Source organism: Hipposideros armiger, unplaced genomic scaffold, assembly GCF_001890085.2.
Source record: "Hipposideros armiger isolate ML-2016 unplaced genomic scaffold, ASM189008v1 scaffold_28, whole genome shotgun sequence".
Taxonomy (NCBI): domain Eukaryota; kingdom Metazoa; phylum Chordata; class Mammalia; order Chiroptera; family Hipposideridae; genus Hipposideros; species Hipposideros armiger.
This window is the reverse complement of record NW_017731378.1, coordinates 4,130,171-4,142,670: the sequence shown is the minus strand read 5'-3', so window position 1 is coordinate 4,142,670 and position 12,500 is coordinate 4,130,171. Positions and strand designations below refer to the sequence as shown.

Here is a 12,500-nt window from a genome sequence, read left to right as displayed (position 1 = left end):
TTATGTGGCCTTGGGCAAAACACTTTGCTTCTCTGGGCCATAGTTTCTTCATCCACAGGGCGTTCTTAGGGAATATGGTGGTGGTAGTAATTTAAATTCTTTAAGGCTCCTTCAGATTCCTAAAACTTATTCTAAATGTGAAGTACAGTTTGGGAGTAAACATACATGAAATGTAGACAGTCTGTTACAAAGGTAACCTGTTGGGGTGGTGGTGGAGGGAAGTAAGCCCAGTTTGTTTGTTTAAACTCCTGACATAGATATTCTTTTTTTAGCTATCACCCAACATTTCCCCAGATCTGTTTTCTTTTCTTAAACACATGCTTAGTTTCTCAAGGTGCCTTTAGACCAAGAATTGGGAAGAGGGATAGGGGTGGGGGGAAAAGGAAGATTTATCTTTGATATTATGACCCTTTAAGAGACAAAGTATGGCAATGGCTTAATCACTACTATATCCTGGTATAAGGTGGGTCCATGGATCCGCCTAGGGCCAGCAGTAGAGAATAATGGTACTAACCACCTTAAACTAAGAAAGGCAAATTAGTTCTAAAAATTGATCCTTTAAAAATTCTTTGGGAAGTATTCATTTTTCAGGCTGATCTATCCCTCAAAACCCAACCCACCCTGCTTTTTAATGAACAAAAAAAAACCAAATTTAATTCTCTCTCTGATTAAACACGAGCGATTCCTGTACTTACACAACTTGGGGTTTTACTGAAAGTCTGAAAACCCCAAGAATTAGAAATCACAATTTTATATTTTTCCCTAAATTGTTTTTGATAAGCAATTTGTAGAAAGGTCATGTTCATGAGGTTCCAACCTAAGCCAGAGATGACAGGAGAACCTCTGACTCCTTAGATATCTGGCCCCAAAATGTTCAAGATGACCAAGTAAGAAAAGGGTATTTGGCATTTACATATGCTCTCTGGTTCAAATACTTTGTCAGACCTTGGTCACCTCTCTGTGCCTATAGCAGGTTTACCTCTCCTTAGGGTGAGTATAGGAAGATTTTTTAATCCAGGATTGAAATCCCTGATAACAAATAGAGCAAATAGCAGGCTGCCTTTCAGTAAATCTTTACTCCTGAAATCTTTGCTTTTGCCATCTCCTTGTTGAGTAGGGCCACCCTGGTCTGCCTGAATATAAGACAGGCACTTAAAGGCAGCATATACATGGGAAAAATAGTTTGTTGAATGACTTTCTTCAATATGATGCATGCATCCTGACTGGAAGAGAAATGAGCTTCCCACCTTGGGCATTCCTGCTAAACAGCCAGTTCAGCTTGCTGCTAGGAGCTGCTGTCCACCACCCTTACAAGAAGAATCCCATTCCATTGCCTAGGACAACCTCAATTTGCCTCAGACTTCAGCAACGACTATACAGATTTTAAGCATAACTATTATACATAGATTATTTATCCTCCCAGTAACTGTGAGAAATAGTATCACTGTTCCCATTTTACAGATAAGGAAACCAAAGCTCTAAGAGGTTAAGCGACTTGCCCAAGATTACATAGTAATGCAAGCGGTAGAATTTAAGCCCCAGTCTGTTCTGGACTCCAAAGTCCATGTTCTTAAACACTGCATTATGTTCTTAAATATTATACCAGGCTATTTATTGATTGCTGAAGGTTTACTACTAGATATGTTAACTGCATGACTTGGATGGCAAATAAAAATTTAAAACTCAACTACCCTAGAATTGAAGTTTCTTCCGCACCTTTCCTCCTCCTAACCAGTGACTAACCACTGTTATTGATTTTAGCACTGCCATACAAATTAAGCATCAGGTTTGCCCAGGTTCCCTCCTAATCCAAGAGGAAGAGTGAGGCCCCTTTAACAAGGCCAGCAGGGCTAAATGAGGCCCACAGGGACTGGCCTCAAACACACTGCAGAGGCCTGAGGACAGACTGATCCATGTGTCTTACTGAGAGCACAAGTTTGATGCATATCAACTCTAAACACTAGTTCTTTCCCTTCTAGAGGAAATTGGCACATATTGAAAGCAAAGCAATTAGGTTGTAACATACAGGCAAACCAGGGTGCCTATGGGCCTTTATTCTGCCTTGCCGTTTTCTTCATGCATTGTATAAGACCAAGCCCAAACTTAAGCAGGCAATTTGAAAGCCCAGGAGAAATTAAAAACTTCTGTTGCTATACTTTAAAAGAGAACAATTCACCCCAGCTTTACACACTCATTACACTTGGAGCAACTTTTTCAATCCAAATTCCTCTCTCGCAGTCTAGTAAAAATTTTCATTGTTCGACAACAGCAAGACAATTACAGGTTTATTATCAATTACCACCCTGTCAGGTCTCCTCTAGGGGCCCTGAAGGAAAATAAGATGAAAACAAAAACAGAGCTAAATTCTGAACTGACATCAGCAAAGTCTACAGATGATGGAAAAGACTGATGCTTTTCCAAAAGCCAAAGCTTTTAGAGAAGAATCAGAGAATCCCCAAAGAGTGTCAATTACAGGACTGGTAAGCAACCTCTCCCTGTTCCTTAAGTGTCCTTAAGAATCCTACTTACTTACCTTTCTCCAACAGCTGTAAATGGTTTCTAGAACAGCATATCATAAATTCTTAGTGACACTAAGACTGAGAAATCTTACTCTGCCTCAACCTTTGTGCTAATGGGCTCAAGAACTTTATGACAAGGGACATTTCCCATTTTACTGATAGGGAAAACAAAGGTATGAAAAATGTAACCATAAGGGCTAGGAGAAGTACTCCAACCACTTGCCATTGTTGCATATGAAGACATGTCTGTGAGCTGGAGGATGAACAAATAATGTGGGAGCAGTGGTACTCTGAGAAATCACACATTATTTGCTCTGAAAGGGGCCCAGAGAACCTTCAAAGACAGCTGAATCTGGAGGAGCAACCCTGAAAGGGTTGGGAAACAACTTCAGAAAACATGGAACAGAACCCCGGGGTTCAGCCAACACCTGTTCCCTCAACAATATCTGTCTCTCTGTCTCTCATTTTATCCCAACTGCATACAATACAAAAGCTGCATTATTCTGATAAAGTCACATTCCAGGCCAGGGTGCACAGTTAATGTTTTTTACAGCCCACATGCCTCCTTGTGATAGATGGCCACTGTATAATAAAATACTTTGTGCTCAATCAACTTACAAATAATGAGTGTTCCATTACATGGCATTAAAAACAAACCCAAATTCAGAAAGACCCAGAAAGAAAAAAGGAACAGGAACAAGGGTGACTCCTGGAAAGAAAGGAGAAGTCCAAAAGACTTTCTCTCTAACACCTTCATTCCTAAGAAGGTACAGTCCTAAGGAGACTCTAGTATCTAAAAAGGTACTCATTTTAATAAATGGTGTTGAAAAAAAGTGAACATTCATATGCAAAAAGAAAAAAAAAGAAACTTGGTCTAAACCTTACACATTATACAAAAATTAACTCATAGCTGTAAACGAAAATTAAATCTGTATACCTTTTAGAAAAAAACCAGGAACTATCTCTGTGACCTGGGATTGCGCAAAGAGTACTTAGATATGACACCAAAAGCACAATGCGCAAAAGAAAAAAATTGATACACTGGACGTCATCAAAGGTAAAAATGTCTGCTCTATGAGAGATACGGTTAAGAGACTGAAAAGACAAGCTACAGACTGGGAGGAATATTTGTAAATAATTGTACTGCCAATAAAGGACTTGAATCCAGAATAGATCAAGAAGTCTCTAAACTCAACAGTAAGGAAACAATTCAATTAAAAATGGGCAAGAGACTTGAACATCATCAAAAAGGATACATACATGGATGGCAAATAAGCACACGAAAAAGATGTTTGAGGTCAGTAGCCATTAGCGAAATGCAAATTTAAACCACATGGAGATGCCAGTGTTCTTCACACACAAACCTGTACACAAATGTGTATAGCAGCTCGAATTCACAACTGCCCCAAACTGGAGAAGCCAAATGTCCTTCAGCTAGTGAATGGATCAACAAACTGTGGTACATATATGCAAAGGAATACTACCTCACAATAGAAAGGGAACAAACTATTGATGCAACAGCTTAGACAAATATCGAGGGCACCATGCTGAGTGAAAGAAGCCAGTCTCAAAAGGTTCCATACTGTATGATTCCACTTATATGACCTTCTTGATAAATAAACTATGATGATAGAGAAGAGGTTGACAGAGGTTAGAGGTGTGGGGGGAGGGTGTAATAGAAGGAGTTTCCTGGGGTGATGAAACTGTTTTGTATCCTGATTGCCACAGTGGTTTCAGGATCTATATTTCTGGTAAAATTCATAGAACTCTATACCCAAAAAGGCAGTTTTACTATATGATAATTGAAAGGAAAAAAAAGGTATTGAAAGAATTTTAATCTACAAATTATAGCCTATTCATATACTAAGAATGCCATCCACTTGAGAAGTGCAATACCAGGTCCTATCTTCCAAGTCTGAGGTCTAAAGATATCCAGATTAGGTTTAAGGGCATGGCCACCTATGAAGATGGAAGGTGTACCTGAATTCAGTAACGTACTGTCCTTTCAAGGGTTTGTGGAAAGGCTAGCGTGGCATTTTCTAACCAATATTTGAAAAGATTTGGAATTGGAACCTAGTCTTTTGAAATCTTCAGTCGAAGCAGCCCTGTAAAGACAGATCACTTTTCTATCAATTTCAACCACAATGAGCATGGGTAGAGAAATTACTGCTTTGGTATATTAAGTCATTTGGCGTTGGGGGTCCACACCCTAACCTTCAGTTTCTTGCTTCAACCTTCAGCCCATCAGAATTAGTTCCCCAAGACCTAGGTAAGATAGAGGCATTAAAAATTAGGAGAAAGAATTTACCAGGGCATAATTTATCTCCCATAATATTTGACACACAGGATCCTACCTGGCTAAAAGACCTTGGCAATATTAATATCACTAATGGAAGTGCTGACTTCTACTGTACACAGCTTCAAGGAGAAAAGGTAGAGGTAGAGCAAGATTGGGGAGGGCCCATCATCTGGCACCCAGACTAACTGCCTCATGCTCAAGAAGCATTTGGGCCACCAAAGGCCCCTCTCCTATATGAAAAGGTACAGTACATACAAAAAGCCCCAGTATATACACTATTATGTAGCCATGTCCTACAAAAGTCCCTAATCCAGCATCCATTAGATTAGGTCTGAATTCTGCTGGCCGAGTCCCAGCATCTCAGGGGGCTGGCATCAAATGGGAAGGCTGGAGTAGGGTTTCAAACACCTGTTTCAGCTTTTTAAGTGTCCGATTCGGGCCACTGTGCTCTGGCAGCAGGGACCCTGATGATTTCGGTTCTCTCCTGCCAAATCCCCAACTTAAAGAGCCTAGCCTCTAAGGGGAAGAAAAGTTAAGACTGGGGAGTAGAGCCACTTTGAAGAATTGTTTCTTTTAAAGTTAAACACACATATACCCTATGATCAGCAATTTCACTCTTAAGTATTTAGCCAAGAGAAACTAAAACATACGTTCACAAAAAGGCTTGTATAGGAAAGTTTATAGCAGCCTATTCATAACAGACAAAAACTGGAAACAATCCAAACGTCCTTCAATAAAAGAATGAGTAAATTCTCTCATGGTTTATCCATATAATTGAATACTACTCAGTAACACAAAACAAATCAAAACAAAAAGAAACAGTGATAACTTTTGGCTCGGAGGAGGAGGCCAAAGTGCAACTTTGTTCGGTGGACCTGAATCCGGGTTCATCTGACACCAGCCGCCTCCATCATGCTGTTGAAGTTCAACCCCAACGAGATCAAAGTCATATACCTGAGGTGCACCAGTGGGGAAGTTGGAGCCATGTCTGCCCTGGGCCCCAAGATTGGCCCCCTGGGTCTGTCTCCAAAAACAGTTCGTGATGATATTGCTAAAGCAACCGGTGACTGGATGGGTCTGAGGATTACAGTGAAATTGACAATTCAGAACAGACAGACCCAGATTGAGGTAGTACCTCTGCCTTTGTCCTGATCATCAAAGCCCTCAAAGAACCACCAGGAGACAAAAAGAAGCAAAAAAAAAAAATTAAGCACAGTGGAAATATCACTTGAGATGAGATTGTCAACATTGCCCAACAGATGAGGCACCGATTTTAGCTAGAGAACTCTCTGGAACCATTAAAGAGATCTTGGGCACTGCCCAGTCTGTGGACTGCAATGTTGATGGCCGCCACCCTTTGTGACATCATAGATGACATCAACAGTGGTGCAGTGGAATGCCCAGCTAGTTAAGAACTACAAAGGAAAATGCTTCAATTAAAGATCATTTGACAACCAGTGAGGGAAAAGAAAAAAGAAATAGTGATACATGTCACAACATGGATAAATTCCAAAAACATGCTAAGCGAAAAGAAACTAGATATGAAAGGGTATATATTCTGTATGATTCCACTTATATGAAATCCAAAAACAAAACTAATCATTCATAATAGAACAAATAAAGTGGTTTTGTGTATGTGTGTGGGGGGTAACTTCAAGGGGGTATGAGGAAATGTTCTGAGGTGATGAAAACGTCCTATATCTTTTTTTTTAATGGTGCTTACATGGGTTTATACAATTATCAAAATTTATCAACTGAACACCTAAGGTCTGTGCATTTTATTGCGTGTTAATTGTACCTCAATTAAAAAAAAGCTGGGGTTTTGGGGTAAACCTCTCCTACTTGGCATTATTTGGAGAATGAAGATATAGAAGAAACAAATTTGCTTCCCAACTCACCATTCTGGGAGCAGAGGCTCAATAGCCAGCTGAGCTGCTACCTCAGTGCCCCTTGGGCAACCTTTGGGGAAAGAAGAGATTTTCATGTGGTAATTGATACACCCTCAATGAAGCCCTGTTGCTCCCCAAAGGAATGTCACTGAAATGTCTTCAACAGTGTTTACTTCCTCATTGCTAAAAGTATAAGTAGGGTTCCAATTTAGAAGAAAGTTCACAAATAACAGAAGCTAGGCCCTGAGGATTTACAACTCGGACTGTCTTCCAAAAAATTAAGTTATAACTACAGTAATAGAAAAGTCATATCTCTAGTTCCAGAACTGCCACTACTCTGTCATGAGGCTTTGCACAAGACATGACCTCTAAGACATAGCTCTTTCTCTATAAAATGGTCTAGGTGACCTCTATGTTTCATTTTAGCTCTTCCAATGCATGATTTTATAACTCTTATAAGTTCATGTGACCTCCAGGATCAGATGGGGAAGACTAGTCTTGTAATCCTCAGCATTGTTACAGAAGACTCATCCTTTAGCTTAATGAGGACATCTAGAGGGGTTCTGCATATTATGTGGGATGATTTCTTCCCTCTAACACACTGTACAGAGTTAGAGTCTGGGAGAAAAGCAACAAAGCTAAGATGTGAGAAGCTGCTTACATGGCAAACCCAAGGTGGCAAAGGATAAAAGAAGAGTAGATATCCTCAAAATTCAGTGGGAAGATTGAAGAAAACAAATGTATATCAAGTGCCTATTATATGCAAGGTATGCATTGTACTAGGCACCTTGCACACATCATTTGATTTAGTCTTCACAAGAACCCTGTAAGACAAGTTTTTATCTCCTTTTTACAGATGAAAAATGGAGGTTCGAATAGGTCAAGTAACTGCCCAAGACCAGTCAGTGGCAGAGATGGGATTTGAACCTAGGTCTGTCCAACTCCAAAGTTATTATGCTTTTTCCACAACCATTTGGCAGGAAATAAGTTGGAGATCCTAGATTTCAAAGGAGCCCTGTGAAATCCTAGCATTTTCTTCTTCTTGCAAATAACCCATTTCATATATCTCCGATATCCTTTGGCACTACACAGAAGAAAGGGTTAAACCTACAGTTAGGAAGTGGAAATTCCCTGGAAAATTGAAACACATGCTGTGGCTCTGACTAAATTTCACACCCATTCTGTTGAGCAACATCCATAGTGTGTGAGAAAAGATTCCTTCCCTCTCCAGCACCCCCATCCTTTATGCATTCCATCACCTGCTGCCTTCCTTCAGCCTGGGCTGAGGGGGAGGAGGGGAAGAAGACTATACATCTTTGCTTGATACATATTTAAGCTAGAGGTTAGTAAACCCAGGGTAAGAAGAAGTACTATATGAAAAAAGAAAAGGAATAATACTTTCTCATTTCTACTTGGACCAGCATGGGAGGGAACTCGTATGACAAGCCATAATGAGGGAGGTGGTTGGACCTCTGCCAGGGAGAAACGGGTGAAGATGTCCTTCCTGGAGAGTAGGCAGGATTCAGGAGAACAAGGCCCCTTGTCTGGTATTTTATGCTCAAGTGAACTCTGTATTTCTGTCCATAAGAGTTATACCTCACTCAGGAGAGCAAATGGGAAGGTGGAAACATTATTATTATTATTATTTTACCTCTGCTACGCCCCCTCAACCAGATTCCTGTTTAGAGCAATGAATATACCATGTTTCCCCGAAAATTAGACCTAGCCGGAGAATAAGCCGTCGCATGATTCCTCCAGGATATGGAGGGGCATGCACCCCTCACATGAGGGTTTTATGGTCTGTTTTAGGGAGAAGGGTGTCTTTTCCACAAACTCCTTCTGCTTAAAATATTCAGTATGCCAAGGTGCCATATTTTGGCACCTAAAGTCACGCTACGGCTTATTTTCCGGCTAGGTTATTTCGGGGAAAACAGGGTAGTGATTTGGTACTAGAAGTTGACTGGATAAAATATGCTTGTGGGAACCTAAGAGTCTAGGGTAGTCTACCTGGTATAAAAGAAGGACGATAAGGAAGAAGGTAAGGACAAATGAACAGCAGCCATTATAATTAGTCTCCAAAGACAGTCCCATACAATGCCACCCTTGACATGCCCCTCCTCCAGTAAAAAAGTGGAGCTTATGTTGGCTCCCTTTAAATCTGGTCTGTGACTGCTTTGTCAGATACAAGGTAGAGGAAGTGACAACCTGGGACTTCCTTGCTCAGGCACTAAAAAAGCTTTACAGCTTCTATTTCTTCCATTTTGTAGATCTGAACTGCCATGCACAAAGTTTAAGCCACCCTGTGTAGGGAGAGAGATCATGAAGAAAAGCCCTGTTGATTCAGGCATCACCTCAAAAGAAGCCACAGAGCACCAGACATTCAAGCCACAACCATAGCTGACTCTAACCGCAGGAGAGACCTCAAGTGAGATCACTAGAAGAACTGCCCAGCTGAGCCCTAGTCAACCCATGGAATTATGAGATATAATAAAATGGTTGTTATTTCAAGCCACCAGCTTTTGGAGTAACTTGTGTAGCAATAGGTAATTGAAACAGCTGGCTTTTGTTAAAAATGAAGCTAGTAGTTCTTTTGTCCTGGGCATATAACATACACTGTATTGCAGGAATACAGGATAATCTACACAGTTTTAGTTAAAATAAAAGGAATTTAAAATGGGGGTGGGGGACACTCCCATTCCCATTAGCAATTAAAAATAAAAATGCCTAAGAATAATACCTGAGAGATTTACAGCACATAAGCCAGAGAAAGAAAAACCAACGAATTTTACTAGTCACAAAAGAAGTCTTGAGGGCCGGCTGAGTGGCTCAGTTGGTTAAGAGCTCACTCAAGAGTTTGAGCTCTGAGCAACAGGGTCCCCGGTTTGATTCAGGGCCCAAGTTGAGCTGCCGCTGAGTTGCCAACTGGTGGCAGGATGGCTCAGCTAAAAAAAAAAAAAAAAAGAGTTTGAACTCTGAGCAACAGCGGTTCAATTCCCGGCCGAGCTGAGCAGCCGCTGAGCTACCAACAGGTGGCAGGATGGCTCAGTTAAAAAAAAAAGTCTTGAATAAATACAAAAGCTACAACATGTTCTCGACAGAGAGGCCAAATATAAAGATGTCAATTCTCAGGGACGGCCGGTTAACTCAGGTGGTTAGAGCGCAGGGCACAGTGCTCACAACATCAAGGTTGCCAGTTCGATCCCCGCATGGGCCACTGAAGTGTGCCCTCCACAACTGGATTGAAACAGCTACTTGACTTGGAGCTGATGGGTCCTGGAGAAACACACTGTTCCCCAATAAAAATATAAAAAAAAAAAGATGTCAATTTTCACCATATTAACATGTTTCTGAATTAAAATCCCAAAGGAAATTTTAAAAAGAACTTGAGTAAGTAATTCTGTACTTCACATGAAAGAATAACCAGATGAGGATAGCCAGAATATTTTTTAAAACAACTAATGACAGAAAGTTTGCAGCTATAACAAATACAAAGCTATAATAAACAAACAAGTATACTACTAGCAAAAGAATAGGTAAGACAATATATAGTATATGATATATGATAAAAGAATATTCAATAGATGGTCCTGTAACACATAATTATTAAGGGGTAAAAGTTAAATTCCTACTGTATTCTACTTGACAAAATAAATTCTATTTGATTAAAGGAAGCCACTAATTAATTCACTCAACAAATATTTATGAGCACCAACTTTGTGCCAGTCACTTGGCTAGATAACAGAAATATAGTGGTAAACAATGCAGTGCAGTGCCTGTCCTCATGGAGTTTCCTATGGAGTGGAAGGGAACAACATTAGGCAAGGGCTCACACAAGTACTATTGAGGAGAAGTGCAAGGTGCTAAGAGTGTTCAAAAATTAAATATGAAATCCCGGAAGTTGATGCCCTGTGCCCGATCGATCGCACGCTTCTAGTCTGGGGTGTCGCCTCAGAGATCTGTTTGGGCTGGGCATGCAAAAACATCAACATACCTTTGGCTAGAGACTTACTACATCCGTCCTTGGAAGAGGAAAAGAAAAAACATAAAAAGAAATGGCTAGTTCAAAGTCCAAATTCTTATTTTATGGATGTGAAATGTCCAGGTTGCTACAAGATTACCACGGTTTTCAGCCATGCTCAGACCGTGGTTCTTTGTGTAGGTTGTTCAATAGTGTTGTGCCAGCCAACAGGAGGAAAGGCCAGACTCACAGAAGGGTGTTCATTTAGAAGAAAGCAACACTAATGATCCACACAACTTCCTGAATTTGTTATATCACAGAAAGCCTTATCAGTTCAGTAATTCTAGTTAATCTACCAAGATAATGTCATTACATTTAATTTTGTAAGTACACAACAGTCTCTCCTATTTTGGTGTCAGTTTTTCAATAAAGTTTTAATTATGGGGAAAAAAGTTAAATATGAAAACTGAAACATATAATTGGCAGAATAGAGTGACTTAAGGTGAGGAGAATGTAGTGAATGATAGTCAACAACATATTCTTAGCAGAAGAAAAGGATATGGGAGCAGAGAAGAAAAGACTGAATACCAAGTGCCTTTAGAGGGAAGCACCAATGAGTAACAAGCTCTCACCCCTCCCCCCACTAGGAGAGTGAGAAAATTGCAAGACCAGTTCAGAGAGCATAGAAAAAAATGGAAAAAGGGAGGCCAGCCGAGTGGCGTGGTGGTTAGGAGTTGGCTTGGGATGCCGGCACTGAGCGGCAGGGCCCCGGTTCGGATCCCACATGAGGGCCAGTGATGCTGCACCCTCTACAGCTAAGATGGTGAACAACAGCTCAACCTGGAACTGGGTTGCTGTGAGTCGCCGGAGACGGTGTAGGCTGCAGTGGGGCTGGCTGGCGTCTGGTGTGCACTTTCGTGAGCTGCTGTGAGCCGCTGTGAGCGGCTGTCCAATGGCTGGGGAGCGGCTGCCTCTCCTGGGAGGAGCGCGGTGATAATACCAACATGGGCCAGTGAAGTGAGGTCCTCTACAACTAGACTGAAGAACAAAAGGACAGCAACTTGTCTGTTCCCCTTCCCTGATTCCCCAATGCTGTTCCCCTCCCCCAATTCCACAAATCTTAAAAAAAAAAAATGGAAAAAGGGAAAATCATTGAAGAACTAATATAAGATCATCTCCCAAAGTCAAATGATATGATTTCTAGATCAAAAGAACCCTCACTAAGAACCTAGCATAATGAATAAAGAGACCCACACCACGTGTTTTAGAACACTAGGCACAAATAAATTGTAAAAAACTTCTAGTTCAAATACAAAGGACTGAGTGAGAATCAATATGGCACCAGACTATTCAAGATCAACACTGAAAATTAGAAGACAAAGAAGCAAAGCCACGTTTTGAATGAAAATAATTTCCAAACTAGAATTCTATATCCTGTCAAATTTTCAATTGAGAGTATAGAATAAAAATAGTTTCAGATATGCAGGGTCTAAAAAAAAATTGTATCACAGGTGTCCTTGTATCCTCGGAACCTCTGGAGAAATTTTTTTTTTTAAAGATTTTTATTGGGGAATTGGGGGAGGGGACAGCGCTGGGGAATCGGGGCAGGGGAACAGGCAAGTCACCATCCTCTTGCTCTTCAGTCCAGTTTTGGAAGACGTCGCCCCACTGGCCCATGTTAGCACCATGATCACTGTGTTCCTCCCAGCTGAGGCAGATTGGTCATCGGCCCTTGGACGGCTGCTCACGGCAGCTCACCGCAGCCCTACTGCAGCCCATGCCGTCGCAGGCGACCCACCGCTGCCCAGCTCCACATCGAGCTGTTGTTCACCATC

The 12,500-nt window shown here is 41.0% G+C and overlaps 1 protein-coding gene and 2 pseudogenes across 9 annotated transcripts in view; 2 read left to right on the top strand and 1 right to left on the bottom strand.

The window, feature by feature from the left end:
• Positions 1 to 12,500, bottom strand: part of GBF1 (golgi brefeldin A resistant guanine nucleotide exchange factor 1) — a 117,002-nt gene that overhangs the window by 38,292 nt on the left and 66,210 nt on the right. The window lies entirely within an intron of this gene.
• LOC109379669 (60S ribosomal protein L12 pseudogene) lies at positions 5,731 to 6,230 on the top strand (annotated as a pseudogene).
• LOC109379601 (40S ribosomal protein S27-like pseudogene) lies at positions 8,203 to 11,110 on the top strand (annotated as a pseudogene). The gene is made up of 2 exons (XR_002123236.1): positions 8,203 to 8,218; positions 10,606 to 11,110. The product of XR_002123236.1 is annotated as a 40S ribosomal protein S27-like pseudogene (transcript).